The 25,392-nt window shown below is 39.0% G+C and overlaps 2 long non-coding RNA genes across 3 annotated transcripts; one reads left to right on the plus strand and one right to left on the minus strand.

Moving 5' to 3' along the window:
- The first annotated feature begins 18,987 nt into the window (after positions 1-18,987).
- On the plus strand, positions 18,988-21,970 carry LOC125906462 (uncharacterized). Its single transcript, XR_007451826.1, has 3 exons — positions 18,988-21,114; positions 21,338-21,482; positions 21,546-21,970. It is a non-coding gene; the product is annotated as an uncharacterized LOC125906462 (long non-coding RNA).
- A 1,399-nt stretch (positions 21,971-23,369) lies between these two features.
- LOC125906454 (uncharacterized) lies at positions 23,370-25,046 on the minus strand. 2 transcript variants are annotated; one of them, XR_007451814.1, is made up of 3 exons: positions 24,386-25,046; positions 24,193-24,289; positions 23,370-24,114 (listed from the first exon to the last, which is right to left on the minus strand). It is a non-coding gene; the product is annotated as an uncharacterized LOC125906454 (long non-coding RNA). The 2 variants fall into 2 exon arrangements; XR_007451813.1 differs by having other exon boundaries at positions 23,371-24,114; positions 24,193-24,295.
- Between the last annotated feature and the right edge of the window lie 346 nt (positions 25,047-25,392).

Raw genomic sequence — 25,392 nt, forward strand, 5'->3', positions numbered from 1 at the left:
GCCATGCTTAACTTCATCAAGCGTTGTGAGTAGTGGAGCCTGTGAGTAGTTGCGTTCCATTGAGTGAGAAGCAGTAAGTGAGTCGATGAAATCTTTCACGAAACGAATTGACGATGCTGATTCCTGTTTCATCAAAGCTATCTCGTTTCTAAAACAATCCAGTGAAGAGGAAAGTTCAAGTCGCAAGCCAGCTGATGCCGCCTGCACAGAACGTGAGGAATCGCGGAAATCGGACTGCAACGATTCCAACAGGTAGGCAGCGTCACGAGAAAGGCCGTGCGAGAAGCGTAAAGTGTCAACGGCCCGCAAACGCTGAGCACAATCCGCGCAAGCCCAGAATAAATTTTGTGACTTCTTAAAATCACGCAGGAGCGGGGTTGAAAGTCCAATGCACTTATCGTGGTAATAGTGTTCACAAAGACCGAAGCACGGAATTGGATCGTTGCTAATAGCACCTTCACATTTCTTACAGATCACAGACGCCATCGCAAAATAGACCAAAGTTCGACTGAACAGTGAGTGATCACAACAACCGCAAGCGGATTGCAATGTTTATATGTTGAACCGTACAATTCACAGGTGCCGCACAAATTTGTGATACGTGAACGCACGAGTGTAAATTAACCGAACTAAAACAATTCAAGCCTTAATCAACAAGAAAATCGCGGTAAAAAATCAACTTGGAAATAGGAGAGTGAGAGAGCACAACCAGCCGCTTTGAGTGACAAGTGACAATTTAACAATTTAAGTTATCACAACGTAATCGCGATATACACTGACCGAACTTAGCTGTAACAAAGGTTTCGTATTCCATCAATCGATCCAACACTTCAACCTTTGTGATCATGGGATAAACAACCGTAAAACGGCTAAAATCGTCAACAAAACTAACAAAATATCGTTCACCATGAATTCCTACCTGTGGAACTGGTCCACACACATCTGAGTGTATCAGCTCGAGAACACGTTTTGATCTCCTGATTTCACTATTAGAAAACGGTTTCCGCGTCTGTTTTCCTTCGTGACATGCTTCACACACAAACTCGTTTCCCGGATTCTTCACATTTGTTTCCATACCATCTACCATTCCTTAGGAGATGATATTTCTCAAATTCTTAGCACTCAAATGGCCATAGCGTCGATGCCACAGCTCTAATTCTTTAGGCACACGACCACATGAATAGAAACCCGCACTATTGTTATCAAATTCTCGATAAAGCACTAGCTCGTACAATTTACCGCGGCGTTCACCTTTGGCAACGATGCCAGAATCTTTTTCTATTGTAACAATTCCATTTGCAAACAACACTTTCGATCCAGCAGTTTCCACTTTTCTCACAGACAATAAGTTCACTCGCGCTTCGGGAATGTAAAAAACGTCTTTCAATGTTATTCCCGTTGATTCTCCGTTTTCCGAAAAAGCAAACAACCTCACATCGCCATACTCCTTTGCAACAGTAGTTTCGCCTTCTTTTGCTACTGATATGTGCATAGGTTGCTTCATGGGAACAAGCCTTTTGAAAAGCGACCGATCATTCGACATGTGTTCAGATGATCCGGAGTCGACAATCCAACTTGCTTCCACGAATTCCACAGCGTCGCCACCAAAGAAACACACATCACTCTTCACCAAGTGCGCATTGTTTCCTTTCAGCACTTTTTGTTTGTCTTTTTCTGAACAATCGGCAACCTTGTACCCCTCGCGATGACAACCGAAACACTTGAATTTTATGGTTTTCTTCTTATTGTTCTTTTGCTGTTTCTTTGTACTGGTCCCTGCAAATGCAGCGTCGTCTATTCTTGTTTTACGCGTTGTACCACTTTCCTTTGAACTGTGCTTGATTTCTTCGTCAAGTTTTTGTACAAAATCTTTCGTCAAGTTTTCCTCTGGCATAGTTTCTATTGCAGTAACTACCGTCGAAAACTTTGATCCGAGCGTTAGAATGCTATTTGCTTCCGTATCTATTTCTTCCAACTTTGCACCGGTGGATTTGTATTCCCTAATCAAGCGATCAAACACAAGGAAATGATCTTGTAGACTAGTGTGTCGCAACGTCAAAAGCCTTTTCTGCAAGTGAAGCCGGCTTGCAATGCTTTTACGTTCAAACACACGTTGTAACGCATTCCAAATATCTTTTGGAGTCGCCTTGTCCTGAATATACTCCAACATGTCATCACTGATTCTCGAAATCAGCAGGGATTTGCAACGACGATCTTTCTTCACGCGCGATTTGCCTTTCCCTTTCTTTGACACTGTTTCATTCGCGGCATCTTCCGTTGTTTCGTCGAAATCTACATCCGCTTCCAGTTCGATGCAGCATTGTAGCTCTTGCTCTTCCAAAAGCGTTAGCATCCGAAACTTCCCCTGCGGATAATTCGACGCGTTCAACAAAGGAACACGTGCCGTTTCACTTTCACGATCCATTGTCTATATTAATCACTCAACTTAACTAGTCAGGTGCTCTGGGCCCATAACCTAATGTGATATTAGTTTTAAATGCTGTGGAACACCAGTTTTGTTTCGGTTGAGGAGTTCAATATATTTAATGTATCTCTTTCGGAGTTCAGGAAGCGACTAGCGCTGTACATTTATACACGAGTTCAATGAGAGGTACGCTCACCTCGCGTGAATTGACAGCAACGTCAGGTTGTGTCATTTGTACTACTGACGGACATTGTATATCCCAACAGCCTCAACCGTTTTCACCAACGTACAATTTGTTTTATTACACCGGCTCGACCAAACGCAATTAATCACTTGTAGTTTTAAAAACGCGGTCTTTGTCGTTCGCTAGTATTTGAAAGAGGCCGATTATCCTGCAGTCTATTTAAGCCCTTTTTTCCCGTGATGGCCGTTGCGCCATCGCGTTAGGCAGCGGTCTAATGTTGTTGCGCGCAACATTGTTGCTCGGTAACATATCGCTGAGGTGGTCTATGAATGTTGCTGGCAACATTTCGCTTTGACATTGTTTAGCGTCAAAAAATTGCCTATTAACAGCTCAGAGTTTATTTTTTATCATTCACTTGTTGAATAAAGTGTTGAAAAAACAAAATATACATCAAAAAATTTATTATAAATGCTTAAAATCCAAATTTAGTGGATGTCAACAAAACGCACACTGCTGCTGTGTCATTTCATACACCCGATTACCATGACCAAGGTAAATAGAAAATGTTGCCAGACAAAAATCAAATTGGATTGAATTTGGCATGCAACAAAGTTGCGCTAGCTGTCAAAATCCATACATTTTGCCAGCAACAATGTTGCGCGCAACAAGATTAGACCAGTGCCTTACGCAGCGAACGTTGCCCTTTTCCCGATATCCGAATTTCGAACATCGACTTTGACAGCCGAGATGTTTACACCTATCTCTTGTCATTATCTGTTTGTTTTGGTTAGCGTGTGCCATAAAAGAGGCACGTGGTTTGTCGGCACAGTTACATGTAACACATACTGTTGCGACGAGTCTGGCAACTGTTCGATGTAATAATAATAACGCGTATTGATGACTGCCCGGATAAAAAAAAACCGGTGTGTAAAAGATAACACACGGATACTTGATAACACACGGATAATGCGAACGGAAAGGATAAGGCGGATGTACGGAAAGAAACAGAGTGCTGCGGCTCTTTTCTATTCTAACCGAACGACGAGCCAGAAGTTTTTTTTACTGTTTCACCGTTAGTTAAGCTTTCGGCAATAAAAATACTTTGTAAAGATATCTGGAAAGTCGTCGCGTTCGTTAAGGCCGGGCAACATTGATCGTACTCGCAAGTGTAATTTCGATTTTCACTAGCGCATCTGGCGGCGGCTGGTGGAAGCTTTTTTTGGTTATCGAGGGAATGGTCATCTCAAAATTAAGTAGTTTTTCCATCGTTTTTCATCGCAAAAATAGATGCAATACATGCAAAACATGTGTATCTACGTTTTACAAAACTTTTCTCCTCCGATTTAAGTAAAAAAACATGAAAAATTAACGTATTTTCTGGAGCGGCTCCAAATTGTTTGGCAAAATGCTTCGGTCAGCCGCCGCCAGATGCGCTAGTGAAAATACAAATTACGCTTGCGAGTACGATCAATGTAGCCCGGCCTTTAAACTACTAAATTATTATTATTATTATTATTATTATTATTATTATTATTATTATTATTATTATTATTATTATTATTATTATTATTATTATTATTATTATTATTCTTATTCTTATTCTTATTCTTATTCTTATTCTTATTCTTATTCTTATTCTTATTCTTATTCTTATTCTTATTATTATTATTATTATTATTATTATTATTATTATTATTATTATTATTATTATTATTATTATTATTATTATTATTATTATTATTATTATTATTATCATTATTATTATTATTGTTATTCTTATTCTTATTCTTATTCTTATTCTTATTCTTATTATTATTATTATTATTATTATTATTCTTATTCTTATTCTTATTCTTATTCTTATTCTTATTCTTATTCTTATTATTATTATTATTATTCTTATTCTTATTATTATTATTATTATTATTATTATTATTATTATTATTATTATTATTATTATTATTATTATTATTATTATTATTATTATTCTTATTCTTATTCTTATTCTTATTCTTATTATTATTATTATTATTATTATTATTATTATTATTATTATTATTATTATTATTATTTTTATTATTATTATTATTATTATTATTATTATTATTATTATTATTATTATTATTATTATTATTATTATTATTATTATTATTATTATTATTATTATTATTATTATTATTATTATTATTATTATTATTATTATTATTATTATTATTATTATTATTATTATTATTATTATTATTATTATTATTATTATTATTATTATTATTATTATTATTATTATTATTATTATTATTATTATTATTATTATTATTATTATTATTATTATTATTATTATTATTATTATTATTATTATTATTATTATTATTATTATTATTATTATTATTATTATTATTATTATTATTATTATTATTATTATTATTATTATTATTATTATTATTATTATTATTATTATTATTATTATTATTATTATTATTATTATTATTATTATTATTATTATTATTATTATTATTATTATTATTATTATTATTATTATTATTATTATTATTATTATTATTATTATTATTATTATTATTATTATTATTATTATTATTATTATTATTATTATTATTATTATTATTATTATTATTATTATTATTATTATTATTATTATTATTATTATTATTATTATTATTATTATTATTATTATTATTATTATTATTATTATTATTATTATTATTATTATTATTATTATTATTATTATTATTATTATTATTATTATTATTATTATTATTATTATTATTATTATTATTATTATTATTATTATTATTATTATTATTATTATTATTATTATTATTATTATTATTATTATTATTATTATTATTATTATTATTATTATTATTATTATTATTATTATTATTATTATTATTATTATTATTATTATTATTATTATTATTATTATTATTATTATTATTATTATTATTATTATTATTATTATTATTATTATTATTATTATTATTATTATTATTATTATTATTATTATTATTATTATTATAGTAACGTCTGGACTAATATCGCTCACTGTGCACACATCCCGAAACCCGAACGCAGCAGTTTAAACGCCTATACTCTGACCGATGGAGCACCCGTTGTGCAACATGAACTGTCATAGAATAAAGCTCTCTTCTTGGCCCGACATTTAACTGAACAGACGTAAGCCACTGACTTCTGCGTATAATTATTTGTGTGCTCTTCCGAATTGCGTTACACCTTATTAAAACGGCCAATTAACCTTCTGCCACTCGTAAAACGCTTGGTCGTTACATCTCAGAAGTGGGATAACCAACTGTTGTTATGAACCAACGCAAGATGATTCACATGAGAACTAGATTTAATGATGAAAACGCATAACGAATTTTATACAAAATAGAAAGAGAATTATGTTGTCAAAATTAGGAATAATGAAAACTCTCTTCCGTTACTGCATCCAAGCAAACAAGACGTGTGTTTTCTCTCAGCCCCGAACATAACCATAGTTATTTACAACAGGTTATGGGCCCAGACCCAATCCAAAATAAAGTAATAAATATTGTATCGAAGATAAAAGTGCCACACTTCACATTGTTGAGATACCAATTCAATACACCACCTGTGATAACTGGCACAAAAAAGGATATAGCAGCTTTTCCTATCAAAATATTTCCCGCTCATTCCGCGGTGCAAAAATGCGCGTTGTATATTTCCCGGCTCTCTCCCGATACAACCTGTTGGGACTGTTTGATGGGAGAGTGCACAACGACCTGTCATAAACAGGAGGCATCCGAAGATAGCCAGAAAACCCGAACCAATACGAACCAAACTGATCAGGGCAGGGATAAAAAGGAGCGGTAGGGCAACATTCGGGGCTCTTGAACCAATTAGCGGGATAAAACGACTAATTTTTTGGCGCGTTTCACGTAATAAATGCTTGGCAAAGAATTCCTCCCGTTTTTGGTTATTTTCGTTTTCTAACATTCCAAAAAATTAGATCAACTTTATGAGTAACTCATTCGCGGATCGAAGATCGTAGTAAGTCGCGCGCGCGAATAAGAAAAGTGCAAAACCGTGTTGGAAGTGCAACGTGATATGGAGGAGCAGACTACGCGTCGTATGCCAAGGGCGCAACCAGCTACCACAGGGTCGGGTCCCACTATAAAATATGAGGACAGGACCAACAGCCGTAGCGGAGGATCGTTCGCCCCGGGAACATTGCGCGAAGTTGCTGTTTCGTCGGAAGTAGCCACCCCTCATCGATGGGTGCAAAGTAAGGCGAAAACCTCACATCACCGCGAGCTCATCTTGTCGGAAGAAGACACCTGGAGGAGCATCCCTGAAACAGGAGACAAGACGCCTCGCAAATCGGTGCAGAGTAAGGCCGGTGAGTTTTATCAATATCAACTCATCCCGTCGGAAGTAGACACCGTGAGGAACATCCTTGAAGCAGGTGACGCGATCCCTCATAACTCGGTGCAAAGTAAGGCGAGTGAGTTCTACCGACACAGGCTGCATAAGAACGTTAGCAGCGACGATAGAGCCCAAACGCATGAAAGGTTTATAGTGACAAAATATGCGTGCGACAGGTGGCGATATGAAAATGTCGAGCACAAACACAAGTTTCGAATGCTCGTTGTCGCAAACACTAAACTTAGATGGGATCCAGAAGGCGAAATTTGTCTTCGCGTTATCGAGACGGACCAAATAAATCGCATGACAAAAGAAGATGGCTGTTTACGGTCCGTAGGTCATGACCCGCATCATCATGACACCAACACTAGCAACCACTGCGCACCGCAACAGCATCCTAAATGTATTATTTTTACGCCGCAACCCGTATACGCGAATCGCTCAAGATGCGCATCACACTTAGCCTACGTAACACATACTGGGGACTTTAGGCAACAATACACTCAAAACTCTAGGTTCACTACACGTTTATGGTACACATCACTTGGAAATCATCGTAATATTCCGTACCAGAACGGGATAGCGTTATCATAACCGGTATTGAGGGACCTACCCGTTTGTTTGTTCACGTTAATAGTGTGATGTTGATTGTTGTTAGGATTATTAAGCTAGGGGCGATAACTTTAGAATTCAGCAGCGACAGCGACCGTGGTATTTATGTATCAATTGTTTACATTTTGCTGAAACTAGACAGATTTAGTTAGTTTTAGTGCTTTAACGTCGCACGCATACTTTGACAAACGATACAGACGGCTGTACAATAGCAGAGCAGGTTAACCCAATGTAGAAAAAAGATGCGGTACTTGTTATTACTGGTGTACAGCTTATTTCTTTAGATGCAGAAGCCGCACATGAGTAGAAAAAGTACGGTACGTTAAAACATACGACTGTGATAAAATAGATAGCACGCGTTAGCACGAAAGAAGAAGCACGATACGTACCAAAACAACCACACGCGCTTAATTGACAGGTCAGAAGGAAGTGAGGCCACCGTTGATATCAGATAAGGTTAATACGATCAACTGTGGCACACTTGGGGGGACAATGTTGGGACTGTTTGATGGGAGAGTGCCCAACGACCTGTCATAAACAGGAGGCATCCGAAGATAGCCAGAAAACCCGAACCAATACGAACCAAACTGATCAGGGCAGGGATAAAAAGGAGCGGTAGGGCAACATTCGGGGCTCTTGAACCAATTAGCGGGATAAAACGACTAATTTTTTGGCGCGTTTCACGTAATAAATGCTTGGCAAAGAATTCCTCCCGTTTTTGGTTATTTTCGTTTTCTAACACAACCAGTGACCAAATTGTACAAATGGTCAAACAAGCTTTATCCATTGACGATGCTACAGCATACTGTCTTATTCGCCAGGGTACAAATACGGCTACACTCTCATTCCTGTCGTTTAAAGTGTTAGTGCCTTTATCACTACGTGACAAGGCTCTTTCCCCTGACACCTGGCCTCTTGGCCTATCAGTACGTGAATTCATTGACTACCGAACTCAACAGCCGAGTGCTAATTTTCGTATACAACCGCCAATGGGTCTCTCCACCCCTACAACTTTGCCTACGGTGCTAAATATTCGGTCACCGCCACTGCTGGATCACACAATTTTATCGGCACACACTCCACGCACATCACCAACACGGCAAACCCACTAATATTCACCGGTATTCAGTCCACGCACATCGCGCACACTTACAATCACACAAATCAGCCTGACACGTCTCAAGAAACGAAGAACACCGGCGCTGAAACAACGTTAGTAAATAATAATTGCACTTACCAGACGATTGTTTTTCCTACAACAAACAATATTTTTTCTACTGAGGCAGTGCTTGACGAAAGGCGCACGCAACTTAATGATCGTGAAACCAAAACAAACCATCGCCAAAGAACGGACACTACATTCACACAATCGCACGGCTATCATGTCAATCCTACAGGGGTCGCCTGCCATAATAATACTGACGAATTATTGTTCCTGTACCAAAACGTTAGAGGATTGAAATCTAAATGCAATCAAGTATTTGACTATGTTTCTACAACCCACTATGACGTTATTATCCTGACTGAAACATGGTTGGATTCAACGATTGATTCCTCGGAATTGTTCCCGGATAATTATACAGTGTATAGAACAGACCGCAGCAGCAAAAATAGTAAAAAATCAATCGGTGGCGGGGTTCTTATTGCCGTTGCTTCACACCTACGCACAATACTTTGTCCTACACAGGATACCGTTGAGCAACTCTGGGTAAGAGTTTATGGTAATAAACGTACTTTTATCACGGGTGTAGCATACATTCCTCCAGATTAAGTAAACAACACTACTACCATACAGACTATCTGCTCCACCATAGATAATATTGCTTGTGCAACCACCGATACGTTTCTCCTATACGGGGACCTTAACTTCCCCAATCTTTCCTGGAACACCGATGATTCTAACGTTCCTGCACTGCAAATCAATTATGAGAATTCACGAATTACGGACAACTGCCGCTCTTTGCTTGACTGCATCTATAGTAATGGGCTTTCTCAGATCAACTTTATACCTAATGCATCGAATAACATTCTCGATCTCATAATTGTCTCTGACGAGATCCTACATTATTGTGCCCCACCGGTGGTGTCACCTTTCCCTATGGTTGCCGTTGATGTTCATCATCCTCCTGTTGAACTACACTTAACTGGTGCTGGCAATACAGCTCGTTCCTGGCGTTCTACCTCACCAAACCGTGAGTCCGGCACACGTAACTACAGGCGAACTAACTTTATCCGTTTAACTGAACTGCTTCAATCTACTGACTGGTCTTTCCTGGAAGGTAATCCGGATGTTAACTCAGCATTGGAACTATTTAACACAACACTACTGGCGCTTATATCTGATTGCTGTCCTCTAATGCCACCGCGTCGCAGTCCACCATGGTCTGATGCACGTTTACGCCGTCTAAAGCAAAACAAAGCGTCATGCTTTCGCTTTTACAGTACAAATGGTACACAACACTCGAAATTAAGGTTCATTGCTGCCCATAATGTATATAGAAGCTATAACAGACAACTTCATACTCGTTACCTCATTCGAGTGAAATTCTCGCTCATCAGACACCCAACACGATTCTGGAGGTATGTTGAATCAAAACGCGGTAACAGCTCGCTCCCCGATGTTCTCACATATAACAACGTCTCCACAAGCAGTAAGGAAGGCATGTGCAACTTATTTGCTGATCGTTTCAAGGACTGCTTTACTACGGATGATGCAAGCTTATCATTAGAAGCAGCTTTAAATAATGTGCCCCGTGATGTTGTTGACATTGACGTACGCGATATTTTTATCTCGGTAGATACTGTACTACGTGCTCTGCAGCAGGTCAAAACCTCATACAACCTTGGACCCGATGGTATTCCTACGGCAATCCTTGCCAAATGCCGCGAATTTTTAGCATAGCCTCTGTCTCAAATCTACCAACTCTCTTTTGCACAAAGTACAGTACCCACGGCCTGGAAATCCTCTGTGATGTTTCCGGTGTACAAAAAAGGGGATAATAACTCTGCTGAGAACTACCGCGGTATAACCACCTTGCCTTCTTGTGCTAAGGTGTTTGAGATCGTCATACAAAACTCGCTAATGTATCACTGTCGTTCTTATATTTCTACACGCCAGCATGGTTTCTTTCCTCGACGCAGTGTTACCACAAACCTGGTGGAATTCGTCTCCAACTGCCATGCAGCCTTTACTTGCGGAGCTCAGATGGATGCAGTATACACTGATCTTAAGGCTGCGTTTGATCGTGTGAACCATCGCTTGCTGTTGGCTAAGCTCGCCCGGATCGGTCTCTCGACTCCGCTAGTGAATTGGTTCAGGTCCTATATCTCTGAACGTAGCTACTACGTACAAATCGATGGTGTCTCCTCTAACGTTTTCGAGAGTTCATCTGGCGTCCCTCAGGGCAGCAACTTGGGACCACTGCTGTTCTCGCTTTTTATTAACGACGTCACACTGGCCATTACGGAAGCAGATTGTCTGCTTTATGCGGATGATGTTAGGCTGTTTCGTGTCGTACGGAACACTTCCGACTCTTTTTCTCTGCAAAGATCGATTGATGTTTTCTCTGACTGGTGTATCAATAACGACCTGCTAATTTCTGTTGATAAGTGTACGTCAATGTCTTTCTTTAGAATAGCTAGTCCGATAAGGTATATCTATAGCATATCAGGGACACAACTACCGCGGTGCAATACGGTCAGGGAATTAGGAGTCACCCTGGATCGCAAACTAGATTTCCGACAACATTACTGTGATATTTTAGACAAAGCTAACAAAATGCTAGGATTTATTCGTCGACATTCGAGAGAACTCAATGACCCACACTGCCTGTTAACTCTGTGTAAGTCCTATGTTCGTTCCATCCTCGAGTTTAGTTCTACAGTTTGGTGTCCGTTCTCTAGTGTTTGGTCCAATAGAATAGAAGCTGTCCAAAAGAGAGTTACTCGTATTGTCCTACACTTCACTCCGTGGCGTAATGTAACCCCTCGTCCATCGTATCATACTCGTTGTTTGTTGTTTGGTCTGGACACACTTGCTAGGAGACGTGATAATGCCCAATGTACGTTTTTGTCCAAACTTATTGTCGGTGAGATAAATTCGCCAGAACTACTGGCTAGAGTCAACATAAATGTCCCTCCTAGAGTGTTTCGTAACTACAGATTAATAAGAACTGACCTTACAAGACGTGCATACAGCGAGAACGACCTAATGACTGCGATGGCCCGTAAGTTTAATCAGCGTTACATTTCATTTGACTGGCACCTACCTACTAGATTTTGTTGATCCGTTTTGTCATTGTACACTGCGTTAGTTATTTAAGTTTTAGTTTTAATTCAGTGATAAGGCCGCTTGTTTGGCCAATCACTTAATACAATAAACAATACAATACAATACAATACGTGGAAACCGTGCTTAATGTATTCACATATACAACTGTACACTTGTAAATATCTTGAACTAGAATGTAGAATAAAAACCTCAGTTGAGCATTGGCAATCGACAGCAACGGTTTTGTTTACTGCGCTCGCTCAATACGCTCCATAGGTTATGGGCCCAGTCCCGCCTGAACACGTTTAATCCAGTACTGCGAAAACAAATACCGGTTTCTTTTGTGAAGTGATTGTTTAACGGACAGTGCAGTGAAAACTGGTGGTGTTGAACCATGGAAGATGATAAAGTTGTGTTGTTACCATTGCTTAATGGAACGAACTTTGCTTCATGGAAATATAGAATGTTAATTCTATTAAAAGAAAAAGGACTTTCCGATTGTATTCAGAAAGAACGAAAAGATGGTTATGATCTTAGTAAAAATGACTAGAAGTGTAAACTTTTACTGATCTCACGTATAGCAGATTCGCAGTTGGAATATGTTCGATCAACACACAGATACTCGTCCTGCTTCACACACTTCTACATTGACCATTCAACGCAATACATCGACATCCAAAGCACCAGTACTTTCGTCAACACCAGCTATCGAACTTAGCAACCCGGCAAAACGTCGTTTAATTAACCGTTCTCCGCCGTCTGTTGTCGCCACCTCTCCGCTTCTCAATGGCACCGCACCTATCGCCACTTCAGCTCATGCCACATTGCTCCTACCACCGGAAACGCCTAAATTCTGGTTGTACCTGTCGCGTTGCCGCCCGACAGCCACAATCTTAGAAGTGGAGACTTTCGTCAAGGAGCAAATCGGCATCGAGGATGTCACCGTTTTTAAGTTGGTGCCACTTAACCGCGATGTCCGCACTCTGACTTTCTCTTTGTTTAAAGTCGGTTTGTCGCCGGATTATAAGGAGAAAGCATTATTATGCTCATCGTGGCCGATCGGAACTGTCTTCAAAGAGTTCACGGATCGTAGGAATGCTCCTATTACTACATTGTCGGCTAATCTCCTGACCACTACCACTACAGCACCACCAAATACACACGTACCTGTCACCACAAACACTGATGTATCTATTCATATGGAAACAAACAACAACATTACTGCCTCCACCAACAACACTGCAGTCTCGACGTCACCTCCTCGATCATCACTGCAGCAATAGCAACACTACTTACACACTCGCACCCTACATCTCCGTTAAAATTTTACTATCAAAACACTCGCGGTCTCAAAACCAAACTTTCGGATCTTCGCATCTCTCTCGAAATTGCGAGTTATGATGTCATAATACTAACTGAGACATGGCTGGACGATTCGATTCCTTCATCTCTCTTCTGTGACCGAAAGTATACCGTCTATCGTTGTGATCCTTCAAGCGCTAACAGTACCTGCTCTCGTGGCGGTGGTGTACTCATTGCCTGTTCCGCTAAGCTCTTGTCGCTGCACATTGAAGTATCCCAATGCTCGTTAGAACTTTTATGGATTCAAATTAAACTGAACGGTCACTCACTCTTTGTTGGTGGTGTGTATTTACCCCCAAACCTCAGCACGAATACTGACACGATAGACTCATTGTTCAATACAATTACATTAATACAATCTCGCATGAAAGATAGGGATTTGTTTGTCTTATGCGGTGATTTCAATCAACCTGCACGATCGTGGTCTCTAAATGAGGATTATTTCGCACCGCTTGCCGTTAACCCTGCCTCATCCTTCTTTATAGACGGATTAGCTGAATTCAATCTGCATCAACTTTCAGGGGTCGTAAATATTTTTCGGAGGCAACTAGATTTAGTTTTTGTTAATGAGTTAGTGACATATTCATGTTCACCAGTTTCCTGTAGTCTTGACCCTATTCTTAAATTAGATCATTATCATCCACCTCTTGAATTCGTAGTAAATGTTCCTTTACCGCATAATAATAATAATGTTAGAGATAACAAATCTGAGTTGAATTTTCGGAAAATGAACTTAGAAAAATTTAGGGAAATCATAGCCAACTTTGATTGGAATTTTTTAGACATTAGAACCGATTCTCCCTCCGCTGTGGACGTAGCGGTGGAGCAATTTAGTAATATTGTAAAGGTCATTTCATCCAAATGAAGCCATCTTGCACTAATTCAATGGCCTTGAAATTTGATGTTGAGTTTTGTTGCCATCTATTATCGTTGTTACGGCCATGTTTCATCCAAATAAAGCCATCTTTCACTATTTCAATGGCCTTGAAGTTAGATGTTGAATTTTGTTGGCATCTATTATTGTTGTTACGGCCATGTTTAATCCAAATGAAGCCATCTTTCACTATTTCAATGGCCTTGAAATTTAATGTTGAGTTTTGTTGCCATCTATTATCGTTGTTACGGCCATTTTTCATCCAAATGAAGCCATCTTGCACTATTTCAATGGCCTTGAAATTAGATGTTGAGTTTTGTTGCCATCTATTATCGTTGTTATGGCCATGTTTCATCCAAATGAAGCCATCTTGCACTATTTCAATGGGCTTGAAATTTGATGTTGAATTTTGTTGCCATCTATTATCGTTGTTACGGCCATGTTTCATCCAAATAAAGCCATCTTTCACTATTTCAATGGCCTTGAAATTTGATGTTGAATTTTGTTGGCATCTATTATTGTTGTTACGGCCATGTTTCATCCAAATAAAGCCATCTTTCACTATTTCAATGGCCTTGAAATTTGATGTTGAATTTTGTTGCCATCTATTATTGTTGTTACGGCCATGTTTAATCCAAATGAAGTCATATTTCACTATTTCAATGGCCTTGAAATTTGATGTTGAGTTTTGTTGCCATCTATTATCGTTGTTACGGCCATGTTTCATCCAAATGAAGCCATCTTGCACTATTTGAATGACCTTGAAATATGATGTTGAATTTTGTTGCCATCTATTATCGTTGTTACGGCCATGTTTCATCCAAATAAAGCCATCTTTCACTATTTCAATGGCCTTGAAATTTGATGTTGAATTTTGTTGCCATCTATTATCGTTGTTACGGCCATGTTTCATCCAAATAAAGCCATCTTTCACTATTTCAATGGCCTTGAAATTTGATGTTGAATTTTGTTGGCATCTATTATTGTTGTTACGGCCATGTTTAATCCAAATGAAGCCATCTTGCACTATTTGAATGATCTTGAAATTTGATGTTGAATTTTGTTGCCATCTATTATCGTTGTTACGGCCATGTTTCATCCAAATAAAGCCATCTTTCACTATTTCAATGGCCTTGAAATTAGATGTTGAATTTTGTTGGCATCTATTATTGTTGTTACGGCCATGTTTCATCCAAATGAAGTCATTTTGCACTATTTAAATGGCCTTGAAATTTGATGTTGAGTTTTGTTGCCATCTATTATCGTTATTACGGCCATGTTTCATCCAAATGAAGCCATCTTGCACTATTTGAATGGCCTTGAAATTTGATGTTGAGTTTTGTTGCCATCTATTATCGTTGTTACGGCCATGTTTCATCCAAATGAAGCCATCTTGCACTATTTGAATGGCCTTGAAATTTGATGTTGAGTTTTGTTGCCATCTATTATCGTTGTTACGGCCATGTTTCATCCAAATGAAGCCATCTTACACTAATTCAATGGCCTTGAAATTTGATGTTGAGTTTTGTTGCCATCTATTATCGTTGTTACGGCCATGTTTCATCCAAATGAAGCCATCTTGCACTATTTGAATGGCCTTGAAATTTGATGTTGAGTTTTGTTGTCATCTATTATCGTTGTTACGGCCATGTTTCATCCAAATGAAGCCATCTTGCACTATTTGAATGGCCTTGAAATTTGATGTTGAGTTTTGTTGCCATCTATTATCGTTGTTACGGCCATGTTTCATCCAAATGAAGCCATCTTGCACTATTTAAATGGCCTTGAAATTTGATGTTGAATTTTGTTGCCATCTATTATCGTTATTACGGCCATGTTTCATCCAAATAAAGCCATTTTGTACTATTTCAATGGCCTTGAAATTTGATGTTGAGTTTTGTTGCCATCTATTATCGTTGTTACGGCCATGTTTCATCCAAATGAAGCCATCTTGCACTATTTGAATGGCCTTGAAATTTGATGTTGAGTTTTGTTGCCATCTATTATCGTTGTTACGGCCATGTTTCATCCAAATGAAGCCATCTTGACTATTTGAATGGCCTTGAAATTTGATGTTGAGTTTTGTTGCCATCTATTATCGTTGTTACGGCCATGTTTCATCCAAATGAAGCCATCTTGCACTATTTGAATGGCCTTGAAATTTGATGTTGAGTTTTGTTGTCATCTATTATCGTTGTTACGGTCATGTTTCATCCAAATGAAGCCATCTTGCACTATTTGAATGGCCTTGAAATTTGATGTTGAGTTTTGTTGCCATCTATTATCGTTGTTACGGCCATGTTTCATCCAAATGAAGCCATCTTACACTAATTCAATGGCCTTGAAATTTGATGTTGAGTTTTGTTGCCATCTATTATCGTTGTTACGGCCATGTTTCATCCAAATGAAGCCATCTTGCACTATTTGAATGGCCTTGAAATTTGATGTTGAGTTTTGTTGCCATCTATTATCGTTGTTACGGCCATGTTTCATCCAAATGAAGCCATCTTGCACTATTTGAATGGCCTTGAAATTTGATGTTGAGTTTTGTTGCCATCTATTATCGTTGTTACGGCCATGTTTCATCCAAATGAAGCCATCTTGCACTATTTAAATGGCCTTGAAATTTGATGTTGAGTTTTTTTGCCATCTATTATCTGTGTTACGGCCATGTTTCATCCAAATAAAGCCATTTTGTACTATTTCAATGGCCTTGAAATTTGATGTTGAGTTTTGTTGCCATCTATTATCGTTATTACGGCCATGTTTCATCCAAATGAAGCCATCTTGCACTTTTTGAATGGCCTTGAAATTTGATGTTGAGTTTTGTTGCCATCTATTATCGTTGTTACGGCCATGTTTCATCCAAATGAAGCCATCTTGCACTATTTCAATGGCCTTGAAATTTGATGTTGAGTTTTGTTGCCATCTATTATCGTTGTTACGGCCATTTTTCATCCAAATGAAGCCATCTTGCACTATTTCAATGGCCTTGAAATTTGATGTTGAGTTTTGTTGCCATCTATTATCGTTGTTACGGCCATTTTTCATCCAAATAAAGCCATCTTGCACTATTTCAATGGGCTTGAAATTTGATGTTGAATTTTGTTGCCATCTATTATCGTTGTTACGGCCATGTTTCATCCAAATGAAGCCATCTTGCACTATTTGAATGACTTTGAAATTTGATGTTGAATTTTGTTGCCATCTATTATCGTTGTTACGGCCATGTTTCATCCAAATGAAGCCATCTTTCACTATTTCAATGGCCTTGAAATTAAATGTTGAATTTTGTTGGCATCGATTATTGTTGTTACGGCCATGTTTCATCCAAATGAAGTCATCTTGCACTATTTCAATGGCCTTGAAATTTGATGTTGAGTTTTGTTGTCATCTATTATCGTTATTACGGCCATGTTTCATCCAAATGAAACCATCTTGCACAATTTGAATGGCCTTGAAATTTGATGTTGAGTTTTGTTGCCATTTATTATCGTTGTTACGGCCATGTTTCATCCAAATGAAGCCATCTTGCACTATTTGAATGGCCTTGAAATTTGATGTTGAGTTTTGTTGCCATCTATTATCGTTGTTACGGCCATGTTTCATCCAAATGAAGCCATCTTACACTAATTCAATGGCCTTGAAATTTGATGTTGAGTTTTGTTGCCATCTATTATCGTTGTTACGGCCATGTTTCATCCAAATGAAGCCATCTTGCACTATTTGAATGGCCTTGAAATTTGATGTTGAGTTTTGTTGCCATCTATTATCGTTGTTACGGCCATGTTTCATCCAAATGAAGCCATCTTGCACTATTTGAATGGCCTTGAAATTTGATGTTGAGTTTTGTTGCCATCTATTATCGTTGTTACGGCCATGTTTCATCCAAATGAAGCCATCTTGCACTATTTCAATGGGCTTGAAATTTGATGTTGAATTTTGTTGCCATCTATTATCGTTGTCACGGCCATGTTTCATCCAAATGAAGCCATCTTGCACTATTTGAATGGCCTTGAAATTTGATGTTGAGTTTTGTTGCCATCTATTATCGTTGTTACGGCCATGTTTCATCCAAATGAAGCCATCTTACACTAATTCAATGGCCTTGAAATTTGATGTTGAGTTTTGTTGCCATCTATTATCGTTGTTACGGCCATGTTTCATCCAAATGAAGCCATCTTGACTATTTGAATGGCCTTGAAATTTGATGTTGAGTTTTGTTGCCATCTATTATCGTTGTTACGGCCATGTTTCATCCAAATGAAGCCATCTTGCACTATTTGAATGGCCTTGAAATTTGATGTTGAGTTTTGTTGCCATCTATTATCGTTGTTACGGCCATTTTTCATCCAAATGAAGCCATCTTGCACTATTTGAATGGCCTTGAAATTTGATGTTGAGTTTTGTTGCCATCTATTATCGTTGTTACGGCCATGTTTCATCCAAATGAAGCCATCTTGCACTATTTGAATGGCCTTGAAATTTGATGTTGAGTTTTGTTGCCATCTATTATCGTTGTTACGGCCATGTTTCATCCAAATGAAGCCATCTTGCACTATTTGAATGGCCTTGAAATTTGATGTTGAGTTTTGTTGCCATCTATTATCGTTGTTACGGCCATGTTTCATCCAAATGAAGCCATCTTGCACTATTTGAATGGCCTTGAAATTTGATGTTGAGTTTTGTTGCCATCTATTATCGTTGTTACGGCCATTTTTCATCCAAATGAAGCCATCTTGCACTATTTCAATGGGCTTGAAATTTGATGTTGAATTTTGTTGCCATCTATTTCATTTCATTTCATTTCATTTCATTTATTAATACAATATCCGTCATCAAGGCTAAATAAGGCAGACTTAAAACTAAATAAACCCTAACAAATAAACAAAATAATTCAAGAAAAACTAAGCCTAACTAAACTAGTCTAGACCTAGCAAAAAAATTAAAGAAAAAAAAACAAAGGTAGAGCGTAGAGACTATCAAAACTTAATGAAACTTAGAAGAATAATTAAAGAGAATTAGAAGAAAAAATACGGTTACGGAAAGAGTTGAGAGAGGAGTCGAAATCAAAGAGATAGTAAAAGTGGTTAAACAACTTGAAACAGGATAGAATAGGATCATTGAAAGTATAAAGAGTATGACGTGTTTCAATTGACAGAGGATCACGTGGACGAAGGGAACGAGAGGGAACATACAACGAGATGGACGAGAGTAAATCAGGAGCATCAGTATCAGAAAGTAATAAGCCACCAATAAAACATGCCTGAGACACTTGGCGGCGGAAGCTTAAAGAGTGAAGATTGAATAACTGCAATCGCGTTTCATAGGGAGGTAGTGAGGCAGCACCGAACAAACGACGAAAAGCAACCCTGGTAAAAAGGCGCTGAATGGTAAAAAGAGCGCTCTGGTCTAGTGCAGGCAGTTTTCTGCAGTCCACGGTGATACTACACACAGCCACGCACTTGGCGATACACGCTGTGTGGTGCGGTGCGGTGGACGTTCAGAATTCAGTGGTGCAAATACACACATGCACACACTTGGCGACACACGCTCTGCTGTGCGGTGAGGTTTGTGTTCTGTGTCCAGTGGTGCAAATATACACACACACACGTACTTGGCTACACACGCAGTACGGCGCGGTTGGCTTGACAGAAGCGCATACACACATTCACGCAGTAGGCTTTACTTTCAGTCCAGTGAGGTTGGTGCTCGTGTGGTGTTTCAGCGCTTGGCGGATAAACCCCGTAAAAAATGGAGTTTTGTTTAATTTGAGGTAAGTAAAAGTGATTAAAATTATCAACCAACATCCCCCCTTCTAATTAATATCATTTTTCTTCCATTTCATGTGTGTTTCACGGCGAACGGAGACATCAAAAACCTTTGGCTGTGTCGTAGTGTTGGAGCAGTGGCCCGTACAGTGCAGCGAGAAAAACCAGGAGCAACAGCGATGAGGAGCAGAAAGTGCTGTGCTGAATTTGTTTTTTTTCACTGTGCGAGTGTAAAAAGTGTTTTTTTTTTAAATTATGTGCGTTGATTTAGAATTAAGTGCAGTGATTGTTGTGCAAGTGTTGTGTTTTTTTTTGTATTCTATGTAGGTTCGATATTCAATAAATCGAATTACGATAGTATAATGGTGTGCACTGTATCATTTCGGAAAGAAATCCTGGCAAAAAAGGGGGAGGGGACTAATTAAACGAAGGTTCGTGCAGACCCCCGTTCGGGTTTTGCTTCGGCTTCGGGTTTGCTTCGGCTTCGGGACCCGACGGATCACTTGAATAATTTCGCCAACTCAAGTTCTTTTTCAAGCGCGTATTCAAGCGATCTCTGAGTGCTGGTGCCCGGTGGGTACCCAACAGTCAAAAGCCGAAGATTTTATATTGACCTTTCACTTTTTCTATCTGTCTCTCGCTCTAATTTGAGCGATTTTCCCCTGATGAGTGTCCCCGAGCCTCCTCGTGTGGTTGTTGTTGTTGGAAGTTGAAACCGAACCCCCTTCGTGCGCTGCCAAAATCAGCGAAGAACGAAATCGAGTGGCTCAAGCGAAAAAACGAAAAAAAATGACGAACGAGCCCAGATAGCAAAGCCGAAGGCCTTTGTATGGGAGCCATCGCGCTCATCAAGGCTCACTTTTTCGCGCGCATAAAGCAAAATGTGCGCGAAGGCGAAAAAAAAACCCGAAAGCGCTTCGTGTCCTCTCTCCCCTCCCAACAATGGCACTCAAATTCTCTCATTTTCTCATGCCCTCTCTGTCACATTCGTAGCTCGATCTCCTTCTTCTGGGACTTAGCGTTCTGAGCATGCGGTTTTTGCAACGGCCATTTCGTGCCGCTTCGATCTCATCACCTTCTCTCCCCTCCCACCCCCCTTTTTGATCCACACTTTGGGGCTTGCAAATTTTTGACATGTCAAATGAGAGTGAAGCCAAAATGTAAACAGCAAGTGTTTGCGTGTGCGGCGATCTTGTGAGTATTTTGTGCAAATTATGTAATATTTCTTATAAAAAACGTTTTGTTTTGTAGATTAAACATAAAACTAACCACGACAGTATTATTTAGTTGTGGTGGAAGCCAAAAAAATAGCTTGGAGCATTCAATAAAGCAGGATGAAATTTTTAACCTTCAAGCACGACGCTGACGCTGTGGTAAGGTGTGCTTGTGTTTAATTTCGATGATTGTTTCATTTTAGGATGTGATTTGTGCCATATAACCTTTTCTGACGGGGATTCTTTAGTCGACATCGTCTGCAGCTGTTAAGCGGTGCAGAGGAAGGGGCTCGCTACGACCCTTCCCACACCCGGACGCTTTTTCCGGGGATGAAGGAAATGTTCCCGGTGGGTTGAACTTGTTCTGTTTTAATTGACTGGTTTTAATGTAGGTGACCTTTCTCCCGGTAGGCTATATGCGCAAAATCTAACGGTAACCCGTGTTGTGAACGAATCGGCATATGCGGTGCCGGACACTGTGGAAATTGTACACAACGGGACGATGTCCAGGCACGACACAAGAGTACGATTACATGCAACTGATCTGCTGCAAGGAAAGGATTTCGACGTGTGGAACAAGGATGTGCTGAATGCGTTCCTGATCGATATCACGTGGATAATTCTACTGCGACTATAAGGGATACTTGCTGGATTGTATTCGTGACAGGGCCGGCCAGAAGGGTGTGGGCAAGTTGACGGAAATTGTCGCAATGTACCATAGCGTTCCGGTGATGCCAAAAGACGAAGCAGACTTCTCCAGCTACTTATCCACGCCGAAGGATGAACGTGCTCAGGGCAGCAAACAACTCGCCGGAGCACGGAGCGCGAAAGGCATCGTACGCAAGGCTGCTGCGCGAAGCGGATGTATGGCGTTGCTTCCTTGTACTTAAACATATACATCTTTGAGTAAGTACGCTTTGGGGACCGTTATTCCAAGCTTATAATTATGAAAATATATTTAATATAAATTTCAGGTTGTATGAGTCCCGTAAATGGTCATGCCACTTGAAAACATACGTTCCCATTAGACCTCATCAATAGATCATCTAATAAACGACGGCGCTGTATTGAAAGCGGTTCATGGTAGACCTCAAAACTGGTTAGCACTTGATAAAAAGGTAAGCAAGTGAGTATTCGACAAACGTGCATGTGACCATCTCTGTTCTGTAAAAGTTATTCACAAAGTATGATAACTATGAAGTATCATAATTATGGTAATAATCTTAAAGCTAACTTTGCTACTTATTCATTGCACCAGTTCAATCAATTATGAATATAAAAATTGGTATGTTAAAGGAAAATTACTCATAGAAACTTTTTATAACTTAAACTCCATAATATTTTATATTTACTGATATCCACATTATTTAGAATAATTCATACAACTACCTTAAGCCAAAAAATCAATTACTATCAACATTTACTAGCATTTATGAATTCGCTTATATTTTTCAATTGACTAATAGTTCAGCAACAATCAAAAATAAAAAAAAACCTTATCAATATCAACAAATTCAAAGCAAAAAAATCGTCAAAGGAACATTATTGAACTCTATCTTATTTATCTAATTCTTCTTCTTCTTTCTTGAAAACGTACCACGACTGACACTTTTCACAATGCCTTTCGCTTGGGCAGCTGATTGCGAATTTTTAAATTTCTTTATAATAAATCCTCAACAATAGAATCCTCTAAAGCCCTTCCTGCTCCTCCGACAACAGAAAATAGACGGAGGATATTAGAATATTTCCTGAATTCTACCTTAGGCCCGTTGCCTCCCCGTCCACTCTAACTGCAATCTACTATAAATATCCTATTAAATAATAGGTAAAGAACGCGATGCATTCTGCTCTTTGCGTTTGATGCTTTTACCTTCTTCATAAGCCATCCTTTTAAATTATTGAAGCGCTCTGCTGACGCTATGCTTTCTTCTAAGTCATCTAGACCGATCTTGGTTGAAACCAAAGCGAACAAAAAGTATTCTTCATCTTCCATATGCCCATCATCATTTTGGGTTGGTTCAACTTGGCTTTGGCTTTGAGTTTTTAAAATATCGTCCTGTTTCATTCGCACGTCCATCACTGCATTCAAAACTGTCCTTATATCTTTTTTATTTTCCTGCGCTAGTTCTACACAAGGACACTTCTGGGAACTACTCGTCGAAGCATCGGGAGCTCGTCCGACGGTTGATGTCATGATTATCTAAAATAATAGGTACAGGTAAAATCAACTAATTTGTTATGATTTCGATGTATTAACGCTTTGATTCCTTCACTTACAGATTTACCGGAAGCCGAACAACTATTTCACTAACTAATACGAGCTGGAATAGGAAAAAACGTAAATCCGGAACTGATTTTTAGTTACTCAAAACGACGCCACTTGTCGACTTGTTATTGTTCAATAAAACGCATGCAAACCAAATACCTTTGTTGTTTCATTTTGACAGCAGTTGGAATGGGTCGACCCCCATTGTGTGGACTCGCATCAATACGGCTACACCGTGACGTCACTGAGCGCCTGTTCATATTGGGCTTGTTCTCTGAGTGACGTTAATACCAATAAGCCGAGAACAAGCCGAGAACAAGCCCAAGAAATTTCATACAAATTCTCTCTGAGATTGTTGAGAGGGTTGTGTTTCTAGTTTTATTCTCTCTCGCATGTCATCACTCTCTCCCAGTTTTTCGGATTGAAATGAGAATTCACTCTCTTGATTTGGTTGCGGCAGTCTAGCTGCTTCACACTCTTTATTCTCTTCTTTTTGCAGTTCCCACAAGAGGATTCACACATGTGTTCTCACATACTTACATACACACACACACACGGTAGTTGGAAGCCTGGTGCGGCTGTTTCCAATTCTGCCTTTTCTTCTTCCCTCTTCACACCGCGCTGAAGCCCGTGGTGGTGCGCGTGTTCAGCCTGCTTGGTTCAGGAAAGATGTCATCAGATTTGGCGCGCCTCAACCGCGGTGTTGTATGAAGGCTGTTGATGAAAATACACAATTAATAGACACATTTTGTTAAAAAGATTACACTTCATTTAAAGATGTGACAAACTTACCTTTGTGCTTGAGGATCAATTGAAACTTGAACGCCTGTGCACACAGTGTCACACTTTTTAAGTAGTTTGAGGAACAGCTAGCGGTAGCAGCACACATCTGAAACTTGTAATGTGCAAAACATTGCATATTAGAATAATATTAGAATTAGAATAAATGTCACATAGCACTAGACACTTAGAAAAGGACACTTACCCAAACAATTAGATGATAAAAATTCGTCCTCCGATGAAGCAGAAAGAACACCGCGGATGGCGCAGTATGGAAAGTGTTTCACGCAGGAAAAATAGTTCACGCAGCACACAAACACACACTCTCACGTCCACGGTTCAGAGCACACTGAAGTCGCTCTTTGGCTTGGATGGAAAAGAGCAAACACCCTGATGAGTGCGATGGAAGAAAATGACGTGTGTTCAACAGGGATGGGTAGAATCCAACACACGAAGTGTGCAGGAGAATTCTCTTCGTGTGGCAAGAGAGAATTGACTAACACCCTGATGAGCGAGAACGCAACAAACGTTGTGGAATGTAGAAACGGGATAGGAATAGTAAGCGAAGGCAGTTTGTGGACATGAGGGGGTTGAAACTGGGAGAAAAAAGCTTCGGTTGCTACTTGGGAGTGTGCTGTGACAATAACACACACACGCACAAGGCGACACCCGAAATCTGCTGCGATACCGGCTTTCAGTGGAGCAAGTACACACATGCACACATTTGGCCACACCACGGTGATACAACACACAGCCACGCACTTGGCGATACACGCTGTGTGGTGCGGTGCGGTGGACGTTCAGAATTCAGTGGTGCAAATACACACATGCACACACTTGGCGACACACGCTCTGCTGTGTGGTGAGGTTTGTGTTCTGTGTCCAGTGGTGCAAATATACACACACACGTACTTGGCTACACACGCAGTACGGCGCGGTTCCCTTGGCAGAAGCGCATACACACATTCACGCAGTAGGCTTTACTTTCAGTCCAGTGAGGTTGGTGCTCGTGTGGTGTTTCAGCGCTTGGCGGATAAACCCCGTAAAAAATGGAGTTTTGTTTAATTTGAGGTAAGTAAAAGTGATTAAAATTATCAACCAACATCCCCCCTTCTAATTAATATCATTTTTCTTCCATTTCATGTGTGTTTCACGGCGAACGGAGACATCAAAAACCTGTGGCTGTGTCGTAGTGTTATAGCAGTGGCCCGT

This window comes from Anopheles coluzzii, chromosome 2 (assembly GCF_943734685.1).
Source record: "Anopheles coluzzii chromosome 2, AcolN3, whole genome shotgun sequence".
NCBI classification, from domain to species: Eukaryota; Metazoa; Arthropoda; class Insecta; order Diptera; family Culicidae; genus Anopheles; species Anopheles coluzzii.